Consider the following 26,808-nt stretch of genomic DNA (forward strand, 5'->3'; position numbering starts at 1 on the left):
TGATTCATCAATGGCGGAGACCACATCAGCTTTTGGTGTCGCTAACCCTGTGCAGCGCAAGTCAGTGCCACGTGGTGGTAGGCTGCTGACAGCCATACAACTTAGGGTGCGACTAACCCTGTGCAACTCAAGCCCACACCACGTGGTGGTAGGCCCCTGACTGCCACATCAGCTTCGGGTGGCATTAACCCTGTGCAAGTCCAGTCCGTGCCACGTGGTAGTGGGCCCCTGACGGCCATACAGCTCAGGGTGCGAATAACCCTCTGCGCAACTTTTCATGGACTCTTTATGATTGATACCCGTGGAGCGTTCGCCATCCAGTCACCACCGGCAATAAAGGATGTGACGTTGTTGATGCATTATATTTGCATGGTCACATAGCCTGTGACGCATGTGCCAGATGGGTGTGGTGTGTGTGCAAACCTGCCCTCAGGGAGTGGCTGTGACATGTTGACAACTAGACCACTGACCTGCACACCAACAGCGAGTACGGCTGCGACAGGTAGCTATGTGGGGATGTGAAAACGTGTTTTCTGAATGGATTTTCCACAGGAAACTTTAGACAAGGCTACAGGTCAAACTGCTGAATGGAATTATGGCAAATTTGGTAGGGAGAAAGGTCATGGTCCAGAAAGCGCGATTTCTTGCATCGAGTGAAAATATAAAAGAAAGGTCCCGGGTGCAATTTCATATACCGGAGCTCTGTTTGTGCGAGATAACCCTTTCACGCTCCCTCTTCCCAACATCACCACTTCGCAGCTATAGCGTTAGAAGCTAGTCCGTCCGCTCGCAGCTCTCTACCTTAGCGAGCTAGTATGCTGCTGTGCCTGTACCTCTGCGAGCTACTACGCTGCTGTTCCTTTGGGAGCGGACGGCTCGTAGTACTGCATCTGTGAGTCGACCAGACGGGCCGCAGTTGTCCCTCTGCGAGCCTGGGTGCAAACTGTTCATAAGTTACACTACATAAGCATTGAAAAGCCATTTTGTGATTCAGTCCGTCAGCTGGCATCTGTCGGTGGCATTTCTGAAAACATACCGGAGTTCTTTCTGTGAAAGATACCCCATTCACGCTGCCTCTCCCCACATCAGCAGGTAACGCACCCTCTTCCCACATTATTAACATACTCCCAACAACCTTCTTGGGCCCAGAAATGTCCCTGTGTGATTGGACAAACAAGAATCTTAGTCATGTATAGATTTACATATAAAACCTTTTATTTAATCAAAACAACAACATATAAAACTGAAGGGAGTCTGATGCTGTGGTCGCTGCCACGAAGTTGGGGTTACTGTCATTCAGGACTCAGGACACAGTTCCACATGTGGGATCGGCTTGTATTGAACAGGGTTAGTGACACCACGTGTCGGGCCTTGTGTTGTATAGGGTTAGTTGCACCACATGTCGCCGGCCTTGCATATGGAAATATGCCTGACTGATCAAAGGGAGTCTGGTGCTGTGGTTGCCGCCACGAAGTTGGGGTCACTGCCATTCAGGACTCAGGACACAGTTCCACATGTGGGATCAGCTTGAGTTGAACAGGGTTGGTGGCACCACGTGTCGCGGCTTGTGTTGAACAGGGTTAGTGTCACCACGTGTCAAAAATTCGAATTGCGAGCTCTGTTGGCCCACAGTGTAGACTGTTATTGAGTGTTTGTTTGCACTAGAAGATGAATTTGTTGATTGTACTAAAGCTATAACTGATATAAAAAAAAGGTTCTTACAGCAAGGTTACTACTATGTAGGTTTTAGGCCTGTGATAGTTACTTGCCTAGTGGACTCTGTAATTAATGAATCAAGATTTAATTTTAATTGTGAGCCCTACTGACCGCAGTGTAGGCATATCATGAAAAGATGAAATATGTATAGAATACACTGTTGAAGTGAATGAGCCTGTGATGCTGCTTGGTGCGGATGGGCCGCAGTGGGAGCTATGTCTCTTTCCTACTGCGTCATCTGCAATCTTGACTGTATCTGAATTGTGAGCCCTGCTGACCGCAGTATAGGCCAGAGGTAGCGGTGAGCAAGGGCCCACAGCCACATGCATAGGTTGGTGGCCCCACCGGCCTGTGTAGTTTAGGTTCAGTGGCACCACGTGTCGCCGGCCTTCCATATGCAAATACGCATCACTAATCAAAGGGAGTCTGGTGCTGTGGTCACTGTCACGAAGTTGGGGTCACTGCCATTCAGGACTCAGTTCCACATGTGGGATCGGCTTGTGTTGAAAATGGATAGTGGCACTACGTGTCGCCGGCCTTGCATATGGAAATATGCCTAACTGATCAAAGGGAGTCTGGTGCTGTGGTCGCTGCCACGGACTTGGGGTCACTGCCATTCAGGACTCAGGACACAATTCCACATGTGGGATTGTTCGGCTTGTGTTGAACACGGTTAGTGGCACCACGTGTCGCCGGCTTGTGTTGAACAGGGTTAGTGGCACCACGTGTCGCCAGCCATGCATATGGAAATATGCCTAACTGATCTCAGGGAGTGTGCTGCTGTGGTCGCTGCCACGGACATGGGGTGACTGCCATTCAGGACTCAGGACACAGTTCCACATGTGGGATCGGCTTGTGTTGAACAGGGTTAGTGGCACCACGTGTTGCGCCTTGTGTTGTACAGGGTTAGTGGCACCACGTGTCGCCGGCCTTGCATATGGAAATATGCCTAACTGATCAAAGGGAGTCTGGTGCTGTGGTCGCTCCCACGGAACTCGGGGTCACTGCCATTCAGGACTCAGGACACAGTTACACATGTGGGATCGTTCAGCTTGTGTTGAACAGGGTTAGTGGCACCACGTGTCGCCAGCTTGCGTTGAGCAGGGTTAGTGGCACCATGTGTTGAGGCTTGCGTTGAATTCTGCCTCAATAAGTCCACGTGGCGATGACTTGTGGTGCAGTGAGTTAGTGGCACCTGAAGCACTCAGCGTGTGCGCACGCTGCGATGATGCGTGGTCCGGGCGGGCCACACTGGTAGCAATGTCTTTACATGCTTTGAAAGAATCTTCATAGCAGTCAAAATCTCCAAGTAATTCCATTTCAGTCCTCCAAGTTTTGAAGAGTTGCAGAAGAGCTAAATAGAAAAACTCTCTCTTATCTGGAGTATCACAACTTAATTTCCTGTGATTAATCAAATTTCCTTTGGCATTCTTTAAGAAACATCCATCAGATCCAAGTACAGCATATTTCCCTTCATTTATTTTTTCTGTAATATTTTTTCTAAAACTATAATGTTGCAGTATTTCATATAGACATATGTTTTCCAGGTATGGACTTCTATTTGGATTGTATGCGAGGAACAGTAATTGAGTTATCTGCAACATATTGTATGTCCATATTTCCATTTCACATCTTCAAAATTACTGGATTGTAATCATTAATGTACTTCGATTCTTCTGTTCTTTTTATATTATACGTTTTTTTGGGTGATATTCGAGTGATAGTATGCCTCACTGCTGACATAAAACTGTTCACTCTTCCTTGCGATAACTTATGGTACACTGAGTTAGAAGTGCCTTTGGCGCTCAGCGTGTACGTACCCTGCGATGATGCGTGGTCCGGGGGGACTGCACTCGGACCAATGTCTTTTGTCTATTGAATTCTGCCTCAGTAAGGCCACGTGTCGATGACTTGTGGTGCACTGAGTTAGTGGTACCTTTGGCGCTCAGCATGTGCGCACCCTGCCATGATGCGTGGTCCGAGAGGGCTGCACTGGGAGCAATGTATCTTGCATGCTGGACTGCGTCATCTGCAATCACTACTCCATCTGAATTGTGAGCGCTGCAGTCCACAGTGTAGATCGCAGGCAGTAGTCTGTATAGACATAAGTCTGCGGTGCTGTGCCGCTGGGTTTGCAGGGGGCCTGTGTCGAGGAGACCCACAGTCATGGCGGCAGCCTCATGGCAGGCTAAGGCCTGCCGCTCTGGCACAGTCGTTGGTATTCACAGTTCACAAGTGAACCACGCCCAGAGCCCCGGCCTATTTATTCACACTCCTACGCTGAAGTGGTGTATATCCGGCCAGCCCACTCCGGTTACGCTTATGCTTACAGGGGGGACGATACAGCTACATGACTGAGATCATCCCTAGTGTTTGACGTAACATGGTTGGGTCCACTGTCCACAACACTACAAGCACCAGTAAAATGTGTGCACATGGAGAGGTGTGTGTTCTGCATACTGAGATGTGTCCAGCACATCACTACTACACTTTGCATTGTGTGCATTGTTATTCATGGGTGAATTGCTTCCTTGATATATTGTTTGTTCACATCTGTCCCAATATTCAGCTATTGTGTGGCTGAGGGGCCATGCCATTTTTGGAAAGTTCGCTGTCTTGTTCTGCACTGCCTCAGTGGTAGGGGGGGTCCTGGGGTGGTGGTGGGTGTTGTGGCATTCTTGGGTGTCGGAGCTGCTTGATCAGTAGGTCTATGACGTGTCTTCAGATGTGGCTCTGGGCTGGGCTCCCTTTGATACTGTATTTAGTTGTTTAGTGTTTAAAAAAACAAGAAGACATTAAATAATACATAATAAAATACAAAGTTACAAAATATCAATTTTTTTCTCAAAAGTACTGAGAAAAACTGGTTTTATGAACATTGTAATTAGAAATTAGTATTTAAATAACCTTTGAAATTCACAACAAAAATAAGTCTCAGGAAGAAATAAAGTTAGAAAAATTCAAATTTACTGAAAAAATGATTGCCACATTTCCCAACATTGAGCTATTATATGGCTAAGGGACCATGCCATTTTTGGAGGGTTCGCTGTCCTGTTCTGCACTGCCTTGGTGGTAGTAGGAAGAGGGCTTGTATGGGGGGAAGGTCCTGAGGGTTGTGGCAGTGGGTGTTGTGTCCTTCTTGGGTGTCGGAAAAAACTATGGGTTAAATAAACATTATAATTAGAAGCTAGCATTAAAAAAAATTGAAATTCACTGAAAAAAAATAGGTTTCAGGCACGTTATAGATAGTAATTAGCATTTAAAAAACCTTTGAAATTCACTGAAAAAACCATAGGTTTCAGGCACGTTATAGTTAGAAATTAGCATTTAAAAAAACCTTAGAAATTCACCGAAAAAACCATAGGTTTTAGGGATGTTACAGTTAGAAATTAGCATTTAAAAAAACCTTAGAAATTCACTGAAAAAACCATAGGTTTCAGGCACGTTATAGTTAGAAATTAGCATTTAAAAAACCTTAGAAATTAATTGAAAAACCATAGGTTTCAGGGACGTTATAGTTACTTGGACATTTGACTCATAAAACCAGAGAAATTCGCCCATTGCAGTTGCAGTTAGTTGAGCTAACTATAACTTACGCGCCCGCAATGCACTGGTGATGACGTCACATATCACATCACTCACGACATGGTCAGTGACATCACTCATGACATCACTGATGACATCTCAAATGACATCACTGATGACATCACTGATGATATAATCCACGTGATAGTCTGACACACCTCCTCACACTCTAATATAACCTTGTGACACATACTCTAAAATACGGACTACCATTTTTGAAACCATAGACACACCAATACCAGATACTAGATACCCATCCACTGATTCCTATCTATATATTGTGAGCTAGACATACACTCATACAGTCACTCATACATGCTGTCGCTCATCAGTACATCAGTATAATATCCACTCATTCACCTCTACATACATTCACACAGTGCTACTGATCCATAGAGTTACTCACACTTCTACTCAGTCATGCCAAAAATCAATCACGTACCCATGTACTCATCTATGGAGATATATACACACCACCTGACTTATTTATACACACACCACCTCCCTTATTTATATAGATACTAACACATACTTACTCTCTTATACAATCACTAATACAAGTACACATTCATGTATGTAGACACTCTTGCAATCACTATCTCTCACGTATAGTCAATTATACACCCCAACACTCTTATATACTGTCTGAAAACATATATAGTTGCTCACATATATACAACTGAGACATCAATTCACTAATCAACACACCTGTACACACAGTCAGCTACCCATACAGCCCTTCCGAGATACAATTTTAAATCTATACAACCAGTAAATCAGCCATTCAGACATGTATGCACAGAGTCAGAAACCCCAACCCACACACATAGACACTCAGACACCCATACAGATACTCATACAATCAATCAATAACCCATATAGACACTGATGTAGCTACTCACCAACCCATGCACCTGCTTACACACTAACTGAGAGACTAATATAGACATTCACACAGTTTAGTCACTAACCCATGCATTCAGTAACATACGTTCAATCAGTGACTTATACAGCCAGTTATGCATCTACTAAATAATCCATTCACGCACTTCTACATCCACTCATTCTTCAATAGACCTTGGCATAGTTATATATGATTTTTTTTTTTACTTTACATAAACACACATTCAATGGATGATCTCATCAGTGATGTAATTTGAGATGTCATCAGTGATGTCATCAGTGATGTCACTGACCATGTCATGAGTGATGTAATATGTGACGTCATCACCAGTGCATTGCGGGCGTGCAAGTTATAGTTAGCTCAACTAACTATAACGAGCAAATTTCTCTGGTTTTATATGAGTCAAATGTCCAAGTAACTATAACGTCCATGAAACCTATTGTTTTTTCAGTGAATATATATATATATATGTATATATAAATAAATATATATAGCCACTCACTTATACAAGCTCCCACTAAATCATCCATACAGACACTCATATCATACACCCACTGATTCATCAATACACCTTGGTGTATATATATTTAACACTTTTTAGAAACACTCACAGTCACCAGATGATGGCATCAGTGATGTCACTGACCATGTCATGAGTGATGTTATTTGTGAGGTTATAATCAGTGCATTTCAAGGACGTGAGTTATAGTAAGCTCGGCTAACTACAACTGCTGAATTTCTCTGTTTTTTTTTATGAGTGAAATGTCAGCTTAACTATAACATCCCTGTAACCTTTGTTTTTTTCAGTGAATTTCTAAGGTTTTTTAATGCTAATTCCTAACTGTAACTTACCTGTAACCTTTGATTTTTTTCAGTGAATTTCCTTGGTTTTTTAAGTAGAAATTGTCTTTGCAGAATGGTCTGGAAAGGGAGAGGTGCCTCTGACCAGCTCTCAGAAATCCTGCTGAGTAGGCCTTATGGAAAGTACCAGGAGGGCTTCTTGGTCCCCAAGGTCCTTTAGCATCTAAGTAAACTTTATTCCCCAACCACTAGTGTGCCAGGAGACGTGTTTACAGAGTGGTGCAGAAAGGGGTGTAGACTCAGAACACCTTTTAGCAAACTTACTGTGTCGAACTTGCTGGGGGTAACAAAAGGGATATTTAGCCCCCAAATACCCTCAATAGTCAAGGGGACTTCACCCTCCAACTAGTACTCTGCCAGGAGGTACGTTTGCAGAGTGATGCATAAAGGACATCCTTGATGATTGCACAGTGCCTGTATGATTCTATGAGTGCCATTGCCAAGGACAGACTGCGAATACCGGGTAGTTTTGACAAAGTGTAAAAAACGTATATAGACCTATTTTACATAAAGTTTCAGTGTGGCTATTTAGTAAGATACTAATGTAACTTTCTCCTTTGTATTCATTTTTTGAAATATCTACATCAAAAATGCATTTTCTTCTTCACAGCAGCACCGGAGGTCGCAATGACATCAGTAGCCACAAATACAAATGGGAAAGTGTAAAACATATATATAGACATATTTTACACAAAGTCTAGCTGTTTAGTAACATATCGGTTTAACTTTATTTTAACAACATATTTATCAAAAAGCAACAGTTTCAAAAACTAACTTTCAACATGTGAACTCACAAACACAACATAACTTTAAAACAAACATCAAACTATCCAATGATACACAAACTCATGGGGAATCACAAATGGGTGCAAAACTAGTGCAATACACAATGTGTGACAGGACCCTCTCTAGAGGGCCGAATAAAAAAATATTCATGTGGGACGACGTCCATCTTATATTATCTCAAAACCTATCATAGAAAATGTCTCCAACTGGCGATCTACAAGGGGGAAGCTGGAGGACCATCCACATCAGTGGTAGCAGCAAACAATACCCGGCCAAAAAGTTCATTTAGAGGTACAGACTAGTACAACAGATATGGCTCCACAGTTTTCAAGAATGGCCACGTATTGCATGGACTGTTGTGTTGTTATAACAACTGGTGAGCAGTGTGTTACAGCTATTTACAATGCTGCCAAAAATCATACATGGTATTTTTTCACACTTTTATATTTTTTCCACATTTTATAAGAGGAGTTTATAGTGAGCAGCAAAAGGCAATGTAAAGCTGAAGGACCTCCGACTTCAATAGCAGCACAACAACACCAAAGCAGAGAGTCCATTCAAAAAAACAATCTCAACTTCAAGATTTGGCTCCACAGTTTTCCTCAATGGCATCTAACTGCATGGATTGTGTAGTTGTAGTTAGTGCTGGAGAGCAGTCCATAACGGCCCTTCTTAGGGACATATTATCAAGAAACAGAGTTAAAATTATCGCCGCTTTAGCGGCAGAAAACTGCCGCTAAAGCGGCGATAAAGGCTTGATAATATGTCCTGGAGAATTCTAATAGAAGCCCATGTTTTGGTGACAATATGGGCTTCTATTGGAATTCTCAAGTGCATATTATCAAGCTCATTATTGCTGCTTTAGCTGCAGTTTTCTGCTGCTAAAGTGGCGAAAATTTTAACTCCATGCTTGATAATATGCCCCAAAGTTTTTCTACATTAGCAGGCCTTCTCCTTCTCTTCAAAACGCTTAGAGAATGGATTGTGGGGCACAGCTATTTCGATTGGGCAAAAGTAGCTGCAAAAAAAAGAGAGGTATTGACAGGGACTTAGGTTTGCCAAATGTGCAGATTACTTGGTTTGGCCAGGGAGGGTTAACGTTCTCATCAGTTGCTGGCTTTTCTTAAATCCATTGTGGATTCTCAAATTTCTAATCTCATGATTCTGCACTGCGGTGGCATTGATCTAGGCACATTGACTGAGGTAGGGATGGAAATCCTAATGTAAGATACCTTTGCAGAACTGATGTTGCTTTTCCCTCACACTGTCTTGGTGTACCAAGTATGCCAAAGACAGAAAAGAAAGTGGTCAAATCAATTTTGGCTAAAGATTGACAAAGCCAGGTAACATGTTAATAAAACTGTTTCTGCCTTCCTGAGCCTGAGAGACCGTTGCATGGGCTGTATCTTTAACAACAATCTGCGTTTTGACATTCATAGAATTTATAGAAATGATGGAGTGCACTTTACAGATAAATGTAACAGGGTGTTTCTAAGTAACCTGAAACTCTGCATTCTGTCTTATGTGTAGCAGCCATATACACACAACCAACACAATGGTTCTTTTCTGAGCCACCCTAGTACCCAAAATATTGCGAAGTTTTTTTCAAAAGTTTTTTTTCTTTAGTTTTTGGGGATTTTCTTGACAACGTCACGATCTCCATGGATACGTTGCAAAACCTGAAAAGAAAAGCAGAAATTTAATGACCACCAAAACACCCAAAAATAATATGTAAAATAATCCATTCTGAACATTGGCCTAAACACATTACTATATACATTCTTCTTTAAAAGCATGTTAAACTCAATTTTTTGTACTAAGTTCCTTTAAAAACCATCTTTCAGACCTATTTTCTGTTTTTGCGGCTATTCGGAATGTCTGAACACCTTGGTCAAGACTTGGCCAACGTGTTCAGACACCGAAACGCATTGTTGTGTCTCCCGTCTTTCTGATTAAATAAACCAAGTGGCTTATACACAACAGGATTGGAGTGCCGTGGTTTTTGCAAACCTGACTAAGGGATATATATATATATATATATATATATATATATATATTCACTGAAAAAACAATAGGTTTCAGGCACGTTATAGTTAGGAATTAGCATTCAAAAAACCTTAGAAATTCACTGAAAAAACCATAGGTTTCAGGGGCGTTATAGTTAGCTGGACTTTTCACTCGTACAAAACCATTGAAATTCCCCCGTTATAGTTAGTTCAGCTAACTATAACTCGCACGCCCGCAATGCACTGCTGATGACGTCACATATTACATCACGTATGACATGGTCAGTGACATCACACGTGACATCACTGATGACATCTCAAATGACATCACTGATGACATCACTGATGACATCATCCAGTGAATGTGTGTTTTTCTGAAAATTGCATATGTTTTATATAGGTATATCTCAAGGTCAATGGAAGAATAAATGGGTATATAAGTGTCTAAATGGATGATTTGTTTTTGAAAAATTGTTTGTATAACTGACTGATTAAGTGTATCTTAGTGAATACATGGCTTAGTGAGTAATATTTAAATATGTAAATATCTGTATCAGTCTCTCACTTTGTGTATAAGTGGCTGCATGGGTTGGTGAGTAGATACATGAGTGTCGATATAGGTTATTAGTTGGTTTTTTGAGTGTCAGTATGAGTGTCTGTATGGTTCGGTGGGGGGTATTACGTAGTGCATAGGTGCATGAATGAGTGACTCACTGTTTGTATGTGTTGAAGACAGCATGTGTGCAGAACTGTATGGGTGGATGAGTGTGTGCATGGGTGTGTTAGTGAGTGAATGACTGTCTCAATAGTGTCTTTATGAGTAACTACATATGTTTTAAACTAGTATATGTGACTATTGCAGTATATAAGTGAGTATATGTGAGAGTGAGAGATTGGAAGAATTCCTGTATGAATAAGTATGTGTTTCTATAAGTGATTGTTTAAAAGACTAAGTATGTGTAAGTTTCTGTAGAAGTAAGTGTGGTGGTGTGTGTAGAACTGTATATGCAAGTAAATTGATGTTTGATTCTTTATTACCATGAGTGACTATGTGTGTGAGTAACTCTATGGATGAGTGGTGCTGTGTAACAGGATGTATAGGTGTATGAGTACATATGATGAGTGAATACATGTATGAGTGACTGTATAGGACTGTTGGTGAATGAGTGGATGTGTATGTGGATCTTAGAATTACTGAATAGGTTGTTGTAACTGGTATTGGTATGTCCATTGTTTTGAAAATTTTAGTTTCTATTTTTGAATGTGTGTATCAAAGGTTATATTAGGGGGAGAGGAGGTATGCCACTCTATCACAAGGATGATGTCATCAGTGATGTCATCAGTGATGTTATTTGAGATGTCATCAGTGATGTCATGAGTGATGTCACTGACCATGCCATGAGTGATGTAATATGTGACGTCATCAGCAGTGCATTGCGGGCACGCGAGTTATAGTTAGCTGAACTAACTATAACGGGGGAATTTCAATGGTTTTGTATGAGAGAAAAGTCCAGCTAACTATAACGCCCCTGAAACCTATGGTTTTTTCAGTGAATTTCTAAGGTTTTTTTAATGCTAATTCCTAACTATAACGTGCCTGAAACCTATGGTTTTTTCAGTGAATTTCAAAGGTTTTTTAAATGCTAATTTCTAACTATGCCTACAGAGATAGGACATGTGAAGAAAGAAGAAAAAACGCACAGAAAGAAAAAAAAGAAATGCGGAACGAAGCAACAGAAGTCCTCAAAGACGAAGAAAAGTGCAGGAAGAAGGATAACGTGCAGAAAGAACAAACAGAAGAGCAGAAAGAAGCCTTGTTGCAAAATCATCCTGTACCCTCAACTTTTTCAGACAAATACTGGTAGTAACTGAGTCTGACTAACCAGTCCTAGAGCCAGTGCTATATTAAAAGACACTCAGAATACAGTGAAAACACCTACATACACTAGGGAACACTATGCGTTGGGGTCCCCCTGTGATTAGCATGACCTCCTCTGTAAGCCCCTAGTATATAATAGGGATGGGGATTAAAACTACCTCTTAAAACGCACCACAGGGCGTGTTTGCACAAGTCACCTCAGGCCTCGTCCCCTCCCTTCCCCACTGTGTAAACACGCCCTGTGGCTGTTTTAAGTTGGGAGATTAAGTCCCCTTAATCCTCAGGGTCCATAGGGTCCAACTAGACCACTAGGTACCTCCAGTAAGCGCCACAGAGCTGCGTTGCAGAGAGATGTAAAAAGGGGCACGGCCTAGACCACCTCTCTGCAACGCAGCGCAGTGGCGCTTACTGGAAGCACCTGGTGGGCTAGTTGGCCCCCAGGGTTCCTCAGGATTGTAGGGGAAATATTTCCCCAACTTAAAACGTGCCATAGGGCGTGTTTGCACACGTTAACTCAGGCCCCGTCCCCTCCCTTCACCACTGTGTAAACTCGCCCTGTGGCCGTTTTTAGTTGGGAGATTACGTTCATTTGAATCCTGAGGGTCCCTAGGGTCCAACTAGCCCACTAGGTACCTCCAGTAAGCGCCACAGAGCTGCATTGCAGAGAGGTGTAAAAAGTGGCGCAGCCTGGACCACCTCTCAGCAACGCAGCTCAGTGGCGCTTACTGGAAGCACCTGGTGGGCTAGCTAGCCCCCAGGGGCCCTCAGGATTGAAGGGGAATTATTTCCCCAACTTAAAACGTGCCATAGGGCGTGTTTGCACACGTCACCTCAGGCCCCGTCCCCTCCCTTCCCCACTGTGTAAACACGCCCTGTGGCCATTTTAAGTTGGGAGATTAAGTCCCCTTGAATCCTGAGGGTCCCTAGGGGCAAACTAGCCCACTAGGTACGTCCAGTAAGCGCCACAGAGCTGCGTTGCATAGAGGTGTAAAAAAGGAGAGTGGCCTCAGAACACCTGTCTGCAATGCAGCTCCCTGGCGCATACTGGAGATACCTGTTGGGCTAGTTGGCCCTCAGGGACCCTCAGTATCGAAGGGGAATTAATTCCCCAACTTACAACTAGCCAGGGGGTGTGTTTGCAGAGTGCTGCAAGGAGGGGGCGTGGCCTCCAGCGCAATGCCTGTCTTTTATTTTTTTAAGAAGGAGGGCTGTGTGGCCCCCCTTCTTTTTCTAATTTATTGGCTCTGGGGACCCCATCTCCCAGGGCCTGCACCCTAATATTTTTTGCTGAAAAAAATTAATTTGGAAGGGGGCCGCCCTCCCAAGGCCTTAATCGGCCCCGGGGACCCCAACCCCCGGGTCATGGCCTTTTTTTTTTATTCTTTAGGAGGGGGGCTGCGTTGCCCCCCTCCTCAGGCCACTTATGGCCCCAGGGACCCCATCCCCAGGGGCTGGCCTTTGTTTTTTATTATTTAAAAAATATATATATTTATAGAAACACCAACAACATGCTGTACAAACCGTAAGTACCTATCACCATGACGATTTGCGTGATATTCTTTAAAAGGCAACTATGCATACAATGAATCCATGTGGAATGTATTTACACCGCTAGTGAAGCTCTGAAGTGTCTGACGCCCTACTGTGCCTAATCCCAGTGCCCCCGCCGGTGGGTACTCTCCAAGTAGACACGTTTGTCGTTTATTTATACAAACATGGGTAGCTATTGACGGGCACATTTAATACACACGCACACCAAGCCATTCAAAGGGGATTCGACAAAAAATCGACCAAACTATGCAAGAAAGCCCCCCTCACGGTTAATAAAACACACATCCACCGCCGGATGTGTAATACTTTTTATTTTACTCTCTGGAAAGGAGACGAACCTCACTTGAGAGTTATAGCGTGCTCCTGGCTGAGCCCAATGCTGTGTTACACTCACCAGTGGCCGCCGAGTGCCACACACCTCTGTGTTGTATTCCACCAGCTAGTGCGTATGCTATGACACTCTCTAGCCCATGTGCACTGTAACACCACCCCATGAATATGTCATGCCACACTTGCCTTCGCACGGGTTATATTGCCCCATCTAACGTGCCTTCCTCGATGCCTATGTTATAACACACAGCGCTATGCCATACATATTACAATCTGGGATCCATATCTTTGTCACAGTGCATATGCAACGTTACACTCCCCAGCACATATTTTATATTACAACTTTAGAGACTAGTTAGGTTACACAACACTGCCCTGTGCATATTACACTCCAAGGCGCATATCGCATAGCACGCGCTAGTGCCTGTGCTATCTCGCGCTCTCCAATGAATCTGTCATTGAGCACAATGTATTGCATATTATATTTGACGCCCCGGTTCATCTTATATCTCACTTTTTGGTGCATAGTTTATACCATATACCATATCTAGTTTTCATTTTCAATCGTGATCTCAGGACTATGTTCTATATAACACTGTGTCCACCTACCCTTTTCGCGGGCATTACATTTTGCGATGGGAGGTGGAGGGTCAGGGGGTGTTTCTGCCAAGTGAGCCCGAAGTCACAGTCACAAACGTCCTCTTCTTCCTGAATAAAAGTGAGATTATGCTGCATACTTGTTCATATTTTAAGTAGTTCGCACAGACACACATTTTAGAAACAATAAAGTTCCTAATACCCACCTTCTCTGAACAGTTAACTTGCTGCCCCATCACCTCCTCCGTATCCTCTATTGTCTGAATCCATGGACTAGCCTCCTCCCTCCTGCCATGCATGGACTGATGTGCTGCCACTGCCCTCCATTTAGCATGATGTACCAGTCCACTCCTCCTCCCCTCCATTGCCCAATTCTATGGCCCATCATTGACCTCCTGCTTAGCCTCTGTGCTTAGCTTGCTGCCCCTATTCTCCTTCCCCCTGCCCTCCGATGTCTTTGTGCATGCCCCTGCTCCATCCTTTTTGCCCACCATGTTCCATGGACCTGCCACTCCTATCTACTCTGAATGTTCTGTTGAGCTGCCACTCCCCTCCCACCTGCCTAGCATTGTCGGATGACTGTAACCTGTCCCTGCCACCTCCACCCTGCCTGTCCACATGCCATGCCCCTATCCCCTTCCTCCTGTCCTCCATGGTCCATTTTACTGCCACACCCTTCTGCCCTCCCAGGTCTGTTGTGCTGCAACTGCTCCTCCTGCCTGCCCCACGCGGTATGTTGTGAGGCCCCTTCCCCTGAACTCTCTTGTCTGTGCCCAGGTCTTGACCCTCCCTTCTATCCTCCATGGTCCTTTGTGCATGCCCCTGCACCCGCCTTCTTGCCCATCATCGCCATTGTGCTGCCACTAACCCTCCCGCTTGCCATGCATGGTCTTCTGTGCTGCCATGGCCCCTCCCACCTTCCCTGTGTGGTCAGCTAGCTGCCCATGACCCCCTCCCACCTTCCCTCCACGGTCTGTGTGTATGCCATCATAGTCTCACTGTTGCTCTCCATGGTGTGTCTTGTTTCTAGTGCCCATCCTGCCTGATCTCCATGGTCATCTTGCTGCTCCTGCCCTGCCCCCTTGCCCCCAGCCCTCAGTTTCCATGTGCAGACTGCTATTCCCTCCCTCCTGGCTTGTCTGTTCCATTGTAATGCCCCTGATCTGTCCCTCCTGCCCTTTATGGTCTGTTATGCTGCAGCTTTCTCTCCTGTTTGTCCATTATGGTCAGCTAGCTACCATTGCCTCCTTCCCCTCTGTTCTCTGTTGTCCATGCGAATGGTCCTGTCCCCTCCCTATTGCTTTCTATGGATTGTTGTGCTGCACTCCCGCCCCGCATGCCCTGTGTGGTGTATTGTGCTGCTGCAAAACCCTGATGCCTGCCCTGTAGGGTCAGTTTGGTGCACCTCTCCATGTCCCTCCTGTCCTCTGTTATCTGAGTCCATGTCCCTACCCCAATTCCTCCTGCCTACCATGATCCAATGTACCATACTTGCGAACATTTTGAACTTGGTAAGAGGGAGATTTTGAAAAAAAACTGGGGTATTGATTTTCCCCATTGAATTACATTGAAAAAGAGGAGATTTTAGACAGGAGACAGATCAAATAAAGCCCATTTGAGCTTAAAAACATTGGACGTTTCCTGGCTGAAATGGGTCTGTTGGCATGTATGGTTGTACTACCACAGCCTCTTCCTTCTGCCCACAATGGTCTATTATATTGCCACAGCCCCCCTTTCCACTGCCCTCCATAGTCTGTTGTGCTGCCACTGCCCTTCCCGCCTGCCCAGTGCGGTCAAATTGTTGCCTCTGCACTCTCCTACCTGCCTTCCATTTTCAGAGTCCGTGCCCCTGGCCTCTGCCTCTCAACAGTATCCCAATGAACAACTAGATTGCTAACATTCTATATTTATTACAAAAGTGTGGAACGCCTGACGTCATCTTGATGTAATCAAAACTGTAATACCTAGAGCATTTCCTTTAGAAATGACATATATGAGAGGGTCTTATTTGCATCAAAATTATGGTTAGTGCTCTAAAAAAGTAAAATGAGTACATATTTTCTGAGTTTTCAAATAGCGACAAAGAACGTTTACATTATTTGTAATCTTTATGTTTTTTATCTAGTTGACCTCTTGATTAAATGTTGCACTTAGGGGAGAGGATGTGGTGTTACTTCCAGAGCTGCAGACTTTGCAACTGGGGAACCAGGTTGGAGTTTCTGCTTCAGCTCAACATTCTGTGATTCTGGTCAAATCACTTAATCTCCCCATGTCTACAACCAAAATGAATTTGATCTTGTGTGATGTAACCAATGCTCATGTAAAGCACTCCAATACCTGACAAGTCTGCACTATATAAAACTGCAAATACACAAAAAATAAGTGTTTTGCACACTTCTGTCATTGGGCTACACGTGGGCTACATCTGGGTGATATTTGTGCTGCATTTGGGCTCTTTTGTCTCTGGTGGCCATCTTTGGAGATTTATTTGTTATGAAGTTTCCTAATTTCCTCATTTACTACAGTCTCCTCAGTAGGAAATACTTTCAGTTTTTTACTTTGATTCCATCAAGAAGGTATTCAGATATGTCACACATTTGCCATAAATTCTGAATGTTAGCACTCTAGTTGCTCATTAGATCACTGTAGTAAAGCTACTGCTAACCACGGAAGTCTGCTGCTGGTATTAAAAGTGCACGTTTCAGTCTGCATATCAGAATTTTTTAATGAAATAGAAGAGGATTTGAGAAGTCACTCAAAATGTGCCTTAATTTTTCTTTCTTCAGCACTAATCATACTTTCTATGGCAAAATGAACCCCCTCGTTTTGTTCCTTTTTAAATTAAATGTTTTAAGAGTTACCACTTTATTCCAATCATTATGGCTTCAGGTGTGCCATACGTTTGTCATAAGTAGGACTGTTAGCGCTCTAGTTGTTCTTTGGAACACTCTGGGAAGCTGCAGTAGAACACAAAGGAATTAACTGACAGTCTCTGCCCTTGTTGGATGTACATGTTTTACTGACAATGTCAGACTTCATTCTCACATGACTGAGAAAGATAATGTGAATTTACAGAAAATATGCTCTCAGTTTAGCTTATAGATACCTTCCAAACCTCTGCGGGAAAAGCATGAGAAAATAGCTTTCTCTCAAACATGATTCATGATATCACAGCAGAAGGCTTTTTCACATGGTAAAATAACCTTAGAACACACCACAATTCCTAAAATGAGTATGGTACCATCTACAAACGATTTAGAATGTAACTAAAGTTTTAAAACCTTCGAATCACCGTGAAATTTTCAGGATAGGAGCGGACCGGATCTAGACAAAAGTTTGGAAAATTTCGCGTGGATTCGTCAATCGGTGCCAACGTTATTCCAAATAGAATGTTGCGGATTTCCTATGGAAAATAGGTCCTAACTATAACTACCTACTGGTGACGGCCAGTAGGTAATATATATATATATATATATATATATATATATATATATATATATATATATATATATATATATATATATATATATATATATATATATATATATATCACTTTGAACTCGTGACACCTTCCCTCTGCTTGGTGCAGAAATGACGAGTGCAGACCAACAATGGTGCAATAATTCTTTATTCCAGCAGTTTGTCTTGACGCGTTTCGGCCATTCAAGCGGCCTTGATCACATGACTAAGGGTGGGCGTAGTTCGCGAAGTAGTACTTCGCGAAGCTACGCAAAGTGCAGTTCGCACTACGCGAGCTTCGCGTAGCACTTCGCGAACTGCGTAGTAACATGTTCGCACTGTGCAAGATGTTGTTTTCAATGATTGCACAGTGCGGACAAGCAACCGGCACTGTGCAATCATTGAAAATGGCATCTTGCACAGTGCGAGCTGTAGTTTTCTGCTGCTCGAGGAGATTTTTACTCGAGCGGCAGCTTTCTCAACGCAAACTGGTAGTTTCTCATCGCGAGCGGTCGCGAGCATACGCGACCCCTCGCAATGAGAAACCTGACCTCCTCGCGTTGGGAATCTCGCCGGGAGGTTTATTTTCCTTGTTCGCGATCGCCAACTTGATGTTGCTGATCGCGAACAAGGAAAAAGTCTCGCCGGGATGTCATTTTGCTTGCTCGCGGTCGCCAACTTGACGTTGAGGACCGCGAGCAAGCAAAAAATGACCGCAGCACCACGCAAGACTACGCTACGCGTGTTCGCACTGTGCTACGTGCAATTCGCGTAGTGCGAAGTAGCGCGAACTTCGCAAACTTCGCGAGCGTAGCGTAGTGCTTTGCCCAGGCCTACACATGACTGCGCTTGGCATCAACCCCAGTTTTTAAAGTGACAGTGCATGTACACAACTATGAACATAGAAAAAATATTTGTAAAATACTTGTGGTGGGTCATTGAATAAAAATTTCCAAATATGAATATTATCAACTTATGTATGCTTAAATGCTTGTGATGACATAATAATCACAAATCTAGATAAATCACATATTACCTGGACAATATGAGTTTTTTTGTATATAAAAGCATAAATGCATTCCTGACCTAATTTCTACCATTCACAGGTTGTACAATTAATAATTCAAAGTGGCAAAAACTTAGCGTGCTCCCTAAAGGTGAAATTAAAAAGCTTATCCCTATATGGTCCAGATAAATCGGAACAACATAGGACGATAATTCTTATACACATAATAACTAGGCCAGTTACCTATTTCCAGATATATCCATCTTTGCAGATCAATAGTTTGTTAATGAGATGTTAATCTAAATGGTTTGGTGTCTATTTTAGCTATTACCCCAAGGGGGTCCATCTGCTGTTGTACATTATTCTACTTTATAGCTAATGCTATTTCTGTACTTCAGAAATCTCAAATAATTACCATTTATTACAATCCTTACCTAAAAAGATAACCAAACTATTAAAGTGACTTCGTGCTACAGTACTTGGAAATAAAGTGACTTGTGCCAATATATATATATATATATATATACAAATTCATTGAAAAAACCAAAGGTTTCAGGCACGTTATCGTTAGAAATTAGCATTTAATAAAACATTCGAAATTCACTGAAAAAAACATAGGTTTTAGAGAAAGTTATAGTTAGCAGGACATTTAACTAGTACAAAACCAGTGAAATACCTCCATTATAGTTAGTTCAGCTAACTATAACTCGCGCCCCCACAATGCACTGCTGTTGATGTCATATATTACATCACTCATGACATGGTCAGTGACATCACTGATGACATCACTAATGACATCTCAAATGACATCACTGAAGACATCACTGGTGACATGTGATAAATTGATGCATCTTCTCACACCCTAATATAACGTTTGATACACCCACTCTAAATTACAGACTGCAATTCTCAAACCATAGAAACTCCAACACCAATAACTACATACCCACTCACTGATTCTGAGGTTTACACACACATCCACTCATGAGTGATGTAATATGTGCATCCACGGGGGCCTGGCCACTTCGTTGGGGACTGTGGGTGGAGCCCCAATGCCCCCACGGTCCTAGCCAGCTCCCCGCCTCCTGCGGGAGCCGGCATTGCTTTCCCACATGGAGAGCTGCTGACATGCAGCTCCCCATGTGGAAAAGCAATGTGATTTGAATTTTGGATGAGAGAGCAGGTTTCCCGCTCTCTCTTCCAAAATCCAAACCAGAGTTTGCTATGTCAGGGCGGGAGCCTCGCTGCTCCCGCCCTGTCATAGCAAACTGCAGTGTCCCGGGGTGGGCACCCCGGGACACTGCAGGAGCCGGCCCTGGGGGGTGGCAGTCCCCAGGGCCATGACTGGCTCCAGCTGGGGGGCCGCGCAGTCCCCCTCCCAACATTGTCAAAGCCCCGGGCAGGTGGTGGTCCTCGGGGCTCAGGGGTCCGTAACTGACCCCCAAATTTGCATTGTTAGTGCCCCGGGGTGGTGGCTGTCCCAGGGGCGTGTGGGGAGCCTAGAGCCCCCCACACAGGTATTTTATTTTTATTAATTTTTTTATTTGAAAGTCCCCAGGGCTTGGTGGGCCTTATAGGCCCCCCACCCATTTAAGAGACAAGCCCCGGGGGTGGTGGTCGCCGGGGCTGCAGGGGGGCGTAAGCCCCCTCGCAATTAATTTTCAAAAGCCCCGGGGGTGACGGTCACCGGGGCTGGGGGGGCCCCTTTGGGCCCCCCATTACAATATAAGCATTTCCCCCAGGACTTGGCCCACCCGGGGGCTTTAATTAAACGAAGCACAGGAGCCCGCGCTTCGTTTTTTAAAAATGTCAGCCGAAATTCGTGCTGGGTGCGTGAATCCCACCAATTTTTTTTTACAAAAAATGCTTTTTGGGGCCCTGGGGATCCTTGTGGGACCCCCTGAGCAGGCCTAGGGGGTCAGGGTGTTTCTACCCTGCCCCCTTTTCCTGTTTTGCGCATTTGTTTTTCTGTTTTCTTGTGCCTCGATTCTACCAAGGCATAAGATGGCTGCCAACACTTCCTGGCTTGGAGTGTTGACAGCCAATTAGCATGAAGCTCGTGATCGGGAGGGTGCATGGATCCATCGCAGCCATAGATATCACTATATTTATTTCTTAATTTCTCAAAAATTACTGAACAGATTTACACCATTTTTAAAAAGGTCGCTTTCTGAGCCAAGCAGTACCTTTTTGCCAAATTTGGTGTAATTCCGTTCAGCAGTTTTTGCTATAACTGTGTCTAAACTATCCTATGGGAAATTGACTTTTTGACCTATATTTTTTGATCTTCTCAGGAACTACTGAACGGATTTACACCATTTTAAAAAAAGGTCTCTTTCTGAGCCAAGGGCTACCTTTTTGCAAAATTTGGTGTAATTCTGTTCAGCAGTTCGGGCAGTAGCCTGGTCCAACATTTCCTATGGGAAATAACATGGAGAAAACATGTTTTGGGATCCCCCTTTATTCTCGGCCCCCACTTGACGAATCACCCCCAAATTTTCATGATAGGAGCTGTCCGGATCACCCCACCAGTTTTGAAAAATTTGCGAAGATTTGTCATCCGGTGCCAAAGTTATTGGGAAAAGAATGCTACCAATTTCCTATGCATAATAGGACCTAACTATAGGTACCTACTGGCAACTGCCAGTAGGTAATATATATATATCTATATAGCTATATAGATATATATATATATTCAAAAGAAACACGCGATCCTTCAGCAACGTAATACGGGCCACACTAACAGTGCTTCCAAAGATTCTTTATTCAAAGACCAACAGGCATTACGCATTTCGAGTCATGCGACTCTTAATCATATGCCACTTGCTGTTGTATCTGCGGGTTCGTTAGCTTTTAAATAACGTAACTCATTAGACATTGAAAAAAGACAACCGTTTGTACTTCCAGTTTGAAGGGACAGTCAATTCTTGGTTTATTGTTCATAAGTTTTGCCTTGTATCATTAATGCAGCGAGGGTAAGTACAGTTTCTTATTTCAAGTTATCCTTTAACCCCCAAATGGTTTTACAATCAATGTGTTCCTACGTTGCAAAATTTAATTCACTCTTTTCATAATTACCGGGACTGCAATTCCCAAAATGCTCTATAACTGCCCTTTTACTTTTTTGCTGGTTTTCAGTGTCGATTTCGGCAAAACTAAACTTGTTTCACTGTGTACCGAGTGCAACACTTGCTTTAAAAGGAAAGTTCCATAACTCAGTCACAGTATACCACAGGAAAGTCCTGATACCGCGCTCCGAGTTCCTTTACAGCACATAGTTTGCTTTTTTAATGTGATTACCTCAAGCACGAAGTGCATAGAAAAGTTCCTCCTGCAAATCCTGGCTGTAAAAAAGTTAATTCTCCAAGTTGAGGCGGGCCTCACAAAGAGGCACTTCCTACGAAAACTTTGTTCCTGTTCAATGTCACAGCTGGAGGGCACTCCTTTAAAGTATGCTCCAAGCTTCAAACAACATCCTGACAAGTAGGAGTGCCACTTCCTCATGGATCGATGCCCATTTGAGGTGTGTCAGACACCTCTAAACAATCCAAAAGAAACATGCGCTCCTTCAGCAATGTAATACGGGCCACACCAACAGTGCTTCCAAAGATTCTTGATTCAAAGACCAACAGACATTACAAGTTTGGAGTCATGCGACTCTTAATCATATGCCACTTGCTGTTGTATCGTCGGGTTCGTTAGCTTTTAAATAACGTAACTCATTAGACATTGAAAAATGACAACAGTTGAAAGGGACAGTCAATTCTGGGGTTTTTGTTCATAGTTTTTGCCTTGTATCATTAATGCAGCGAGGGTAAGTACAGTTTCTTATTTCAAGTTATCCATTAACCCCCTAATTGTTTTACAATCAATGTGTTCCTTCATTGCAAATTTTAATTCACTCTTTCCATAATTACCGGGACCGCAACTCCCAAAATGCTCCATAACTGCCCTTTTTCTTCTATCCATTTTCTTTTTTGCTGGTTTAAAATGTCGATTTTGGCAAAACTAAACTTGTTTCACTGTGTACCGAGTGCAACACTTGCTTTAAAAGGAAAGTTCCATAACTCGGTCACAGTATACCACAGGAAAGTCCCGCTACCGCTGAGTTCCTTTACAGCCCATAGTTTGCCTTTTCAATGTGATTACCTCAAGCACGAAGTGCATAGAAAAGTTCCTCCTGCAAATCCTGGCTGTAAAAAAGTTAATTCTCCAAGTTGAGGTGGGCCTCACAAAGTGGCCCTTCCATCGAAAACATTGTTCCTGTTCAATGTCACAGCCGGATATATATATATATATTCACTGAAAAAACCATAGGTTTCACACACGTTATAATTAGGAATTAGCATTTAAAAAACCTTGCAAATTCACTTAAAAAACCATAGGTTTCACACATGTTATAGTTAGCTGGGCATTTCACTCGTGAAAAACCAATGAAATTCCCCCGTTATAGTTAGTGCAGGCAACTATAACTCACGCGACTGCAATCCTCTGTTGATGCTAATACTGTATTTAGACACTTATTTACCCATGTCGTCTTCCATTAATTTTTAGCTATACATATATTACAAATATTTTTTTTTCAGAAAAACACATATGTCATCAGTGATGTAATATCTGACATCATCAGCAGAGGATTGCGGTCGCGTGAGTTATAGTTGCCTGCACTAACTATAACGGGGGAATTTCATTGGTTTTTCACGAGTGAAATGCCCAGCTAACTATAACATGTGTGAAACCTATGGTTTTTTAAGTGAATTTGCAAGGTTTTTTAAATGCTAATTCCTAACTATAACGTGTGTGAAACCTATGGTTTTTTCAGTGAATTTGTACGGTTTTTTAAATGCTAAGTTATGTATTTAATTATTTTTTTTAAGGTTTTTCACCGTGCGCGTACCGTGCGCGCACGGTGCGCGGCGCGGACCGTGCGCGCGCTGTGGGCGCTCGGTGCGCTTTGAGCCACGAGCGCCCACGTTACGTAGTTCGCGTAATTTTTCTGTTTCTACCGTGCGCGTACGCTACGCGCACTCCGCGATTTTTCATAAAAAATTTAAAATACATTTTTGCCCTTGGGGGTCCTTCTGGGACCTCCTGACCAAGGCTAGGGGGTCAGGAACTGTTCAGCCTGCCCCCTTTACACGTTATTCACCTTTGTTTTTCACCCCCTCAGACTGCGAGAGACAAAATGGTGGCTGACACTTCCTGGTTTCGACCGATTCGAATGTTTACTAAGATCTAACAACCAATCAGAATCGCGCTCGCGCACGGCGGCGTGCGCGTACGGTAAGCTTACGGTACGCGCTCGGAGCGCGCCTATAGATATATATATTGATTTAAATGCTATTTTCTCAGGAAATACTGAACAGATTTACACGAGACCTTCAAAAGGCACATCCCTGACCTGAGGGCTACCTCTCTGCCAAATTTCAAGTAATTCTGTTCAGCCGTTCGGGCTGTAGCTCGGACTAAAGGTCCTATGGAAAAATGCATGGGGAAAACGTGTTTTGGGACCCCCCCTTTTTCTCAGCCCCCGCTTGACGAATCCCCCCGAGACTTTCAGGGAAGGAGCGGAGCGGAGCGCCCCACCTATTTTGAAAATTTCGCGAGGATTCGTCAACCGGCGCCAAAGTTATTCCAAATAGAATGTTGCGGATTTCCTATGGAAACACGGTCCTAACTATAACTATCTACTGGCGACCGCCAGTAGATAATATATATATATATATAAACATATCAATTCACACAGAATTCTCTCAAGAAGGACTCACAGGTGTGAACAAGACAGATTGACTGTCGAAACGCGTAACCTAACCTGATTAAACCATTCTGGTTTACCGTCTGAGAGTGAGTCCTTCTTGAGAGAATTCTGTGTGGATTGAATATTTGCCGGGAGACCTGCCCGGCGTGATGCACCACCTCTCAATGGGCCACTGACTCCTGTAAACAAGGTCATCGTGTGGAGGAATATATATATATCACAATAATTCTCCACTTCCAAGGAAAATAAACCAGCACTCCGAGGGATTATTTCTGCTCATCTTTTATTTTTTGAGCGAATGCACCTATGCGTTTTGGCTGTCACGCAGCCTTGACCACAATGCAGATCGCCATTTTTTTAAACATTAAATACAATTTCAAAACATTCATGAAAACAAACAAAGGACTATCACAATGCACGTCTCAGCCTCTGGGTTAGTTATCCTGGGCGCCATTTTGTAATGTTTTTAAAAGCAATGCTCATTCTTTTCCTTTACATGCAAGTGCTTATTAAAAGGCAATGATAGGAAACAAAAAGTTCTACACAGCATATTTCATCACTGTACTTTACTCAAATATGTTATTATTAATTTACATTGAGTATTTAATCAATTCAATGCAACAGAGTTAGCTTGTTCAATTTATTTGGTCGACCCTTGATCTAAAACCAGTACGGCTTTGCTAGTGCTCAATTTTCACAATATTTCCATACAGTACTCCCTTGTAAAGTGCTAGTGCTCAATTTTTTCATTTTACATTTTTTTATTTTATTTTTTTTATGTATCTCTATATACAAAAAACATTATGTATATTACAATTCATATACTTTTTCCAAAAAACTATACTATTCATAAAAACACAATTAGAAATTAAAGTGCTAGTATTTTCAACTCTAAAGTGCAAGCTATAAAGTTCATGTGTCCGCAGTCCTTCTCCTCATTCCATTATTATTCTTAATTTAAAAAAAACAGATCTTTTGAATACTCAGCTCAACTTTTTCATCATTAATATATATAGGTAAACAAGTCTTCATCGATATTCAGCCCATTGGGCTCCTTGCTGTCCATTTCTAGTATGAAGATGGTTTCCAAAATGCGGAGTTCTTTCTCCCTGTCGCCTCCCCTTCTCTTTTGGGGAACCTCAGCTATACAGCTGTACCTCATCATATTGGGGTCACTATTATGTTCTCACTCAAAATGTCTGGCGACAGGGTAGGATCTATCATTATTTCCAATTGTCCGTCTATGTTGTAAGATCCTTTTGTGTGCAGGCAAAGTGGTGCTTCCCACATAGACTTTTTTGCACGGACCTTTCAGTGTATAGACTACATAGCTGGATTTACACGTTAAATGGCCCCTTACTTTCATGGTTCTATTAAAAGGTGTTTTAAAGTCCACTATATTTTCTCCATGCTTACAAGCTTTACATTTAAAGCACCTTTTAAAGCCATCCTTCACTGCTAACCATGTCTTGTTACTGGCTGCTCCCTGAAATTCGCTTCTGACCAGATGATCTCTTAAAGATGTAGATTTTTTTAGGTTATTTCCAGGCATTTTCTACTGTCTGGCCCCGATATAGGATCCCCTCTAATTAGATACCAGAGTTTCTTTAAAATAGCTCATATTTCATTGTGTTTGGTATTATATGATGTAATAAATCTGCGGCTGACTGGACTATCCTTCTGTTTTTTCGTTCCGATCTGTGTTCTTGAGGGCTCAAATAGTATCTTGTCCCTATTTAGGTCTCTCGCCTTCCTAGATGCTTTTTGTATTGTTTCCTGTGAATACCCTCTCTGAATGAAACAATTTATCATTTCATCTTCAATCTTTTCATATTCAAATAGGTTACTGCAAGTTCTTCTTGCCCTGAAGAACTCACCAAAGGGTAAACTTCGGATGAGTGGTGCAGGGTGAGCACTTTCTGCATGTAAGAGTCTGTTTCCCACTGTTGTCTTACGAAAAATTGTTGATTCAAGTTTTTCCCGTATAGCGGTTACCCTAACATCTAAGAAGTCAATAGCTACCTTACTATAGTGTCCCCACAAATTTCATATTCAAACTATTGTCATTCAGGTCATCAATAAACAAATCAATATTTTCAGTAGTGCCCTGCCACATCACAAAAATATCGTCAATAAATCTGACCCAAACCAATATGTTTTCCATCCAATGTTCCAGCCCGGGGCCCCTGAGCACCTGCTCCTCTCACCAGCCTAGCTGGAGATAGGCATAACTGGGGGTGAAGCAAGTGCCCATGGCTGTCCCTTGTTCCTGCTGGTATAAGTCTGCCCCAAAGAAAAATATTTTTTGTCAGGCACCAGTTCATCGTTTCTAAAATCATGCTATTATGTCGCATGAATCTCATGGGTCTG

This window comes from Triturus cristatus, chromosome 3_2 (assembly GCF_964204655.1).
Source record: "Triturus cristatus chromosome 3_2, aTriCri1.1, whole genome shotgun sequence".
Lineage (NCBI taxonomy): Eukaryota > Metazoa > Chordata > Amphibia > Caudata > Salamandridae > Triturus > Triturus cristatus.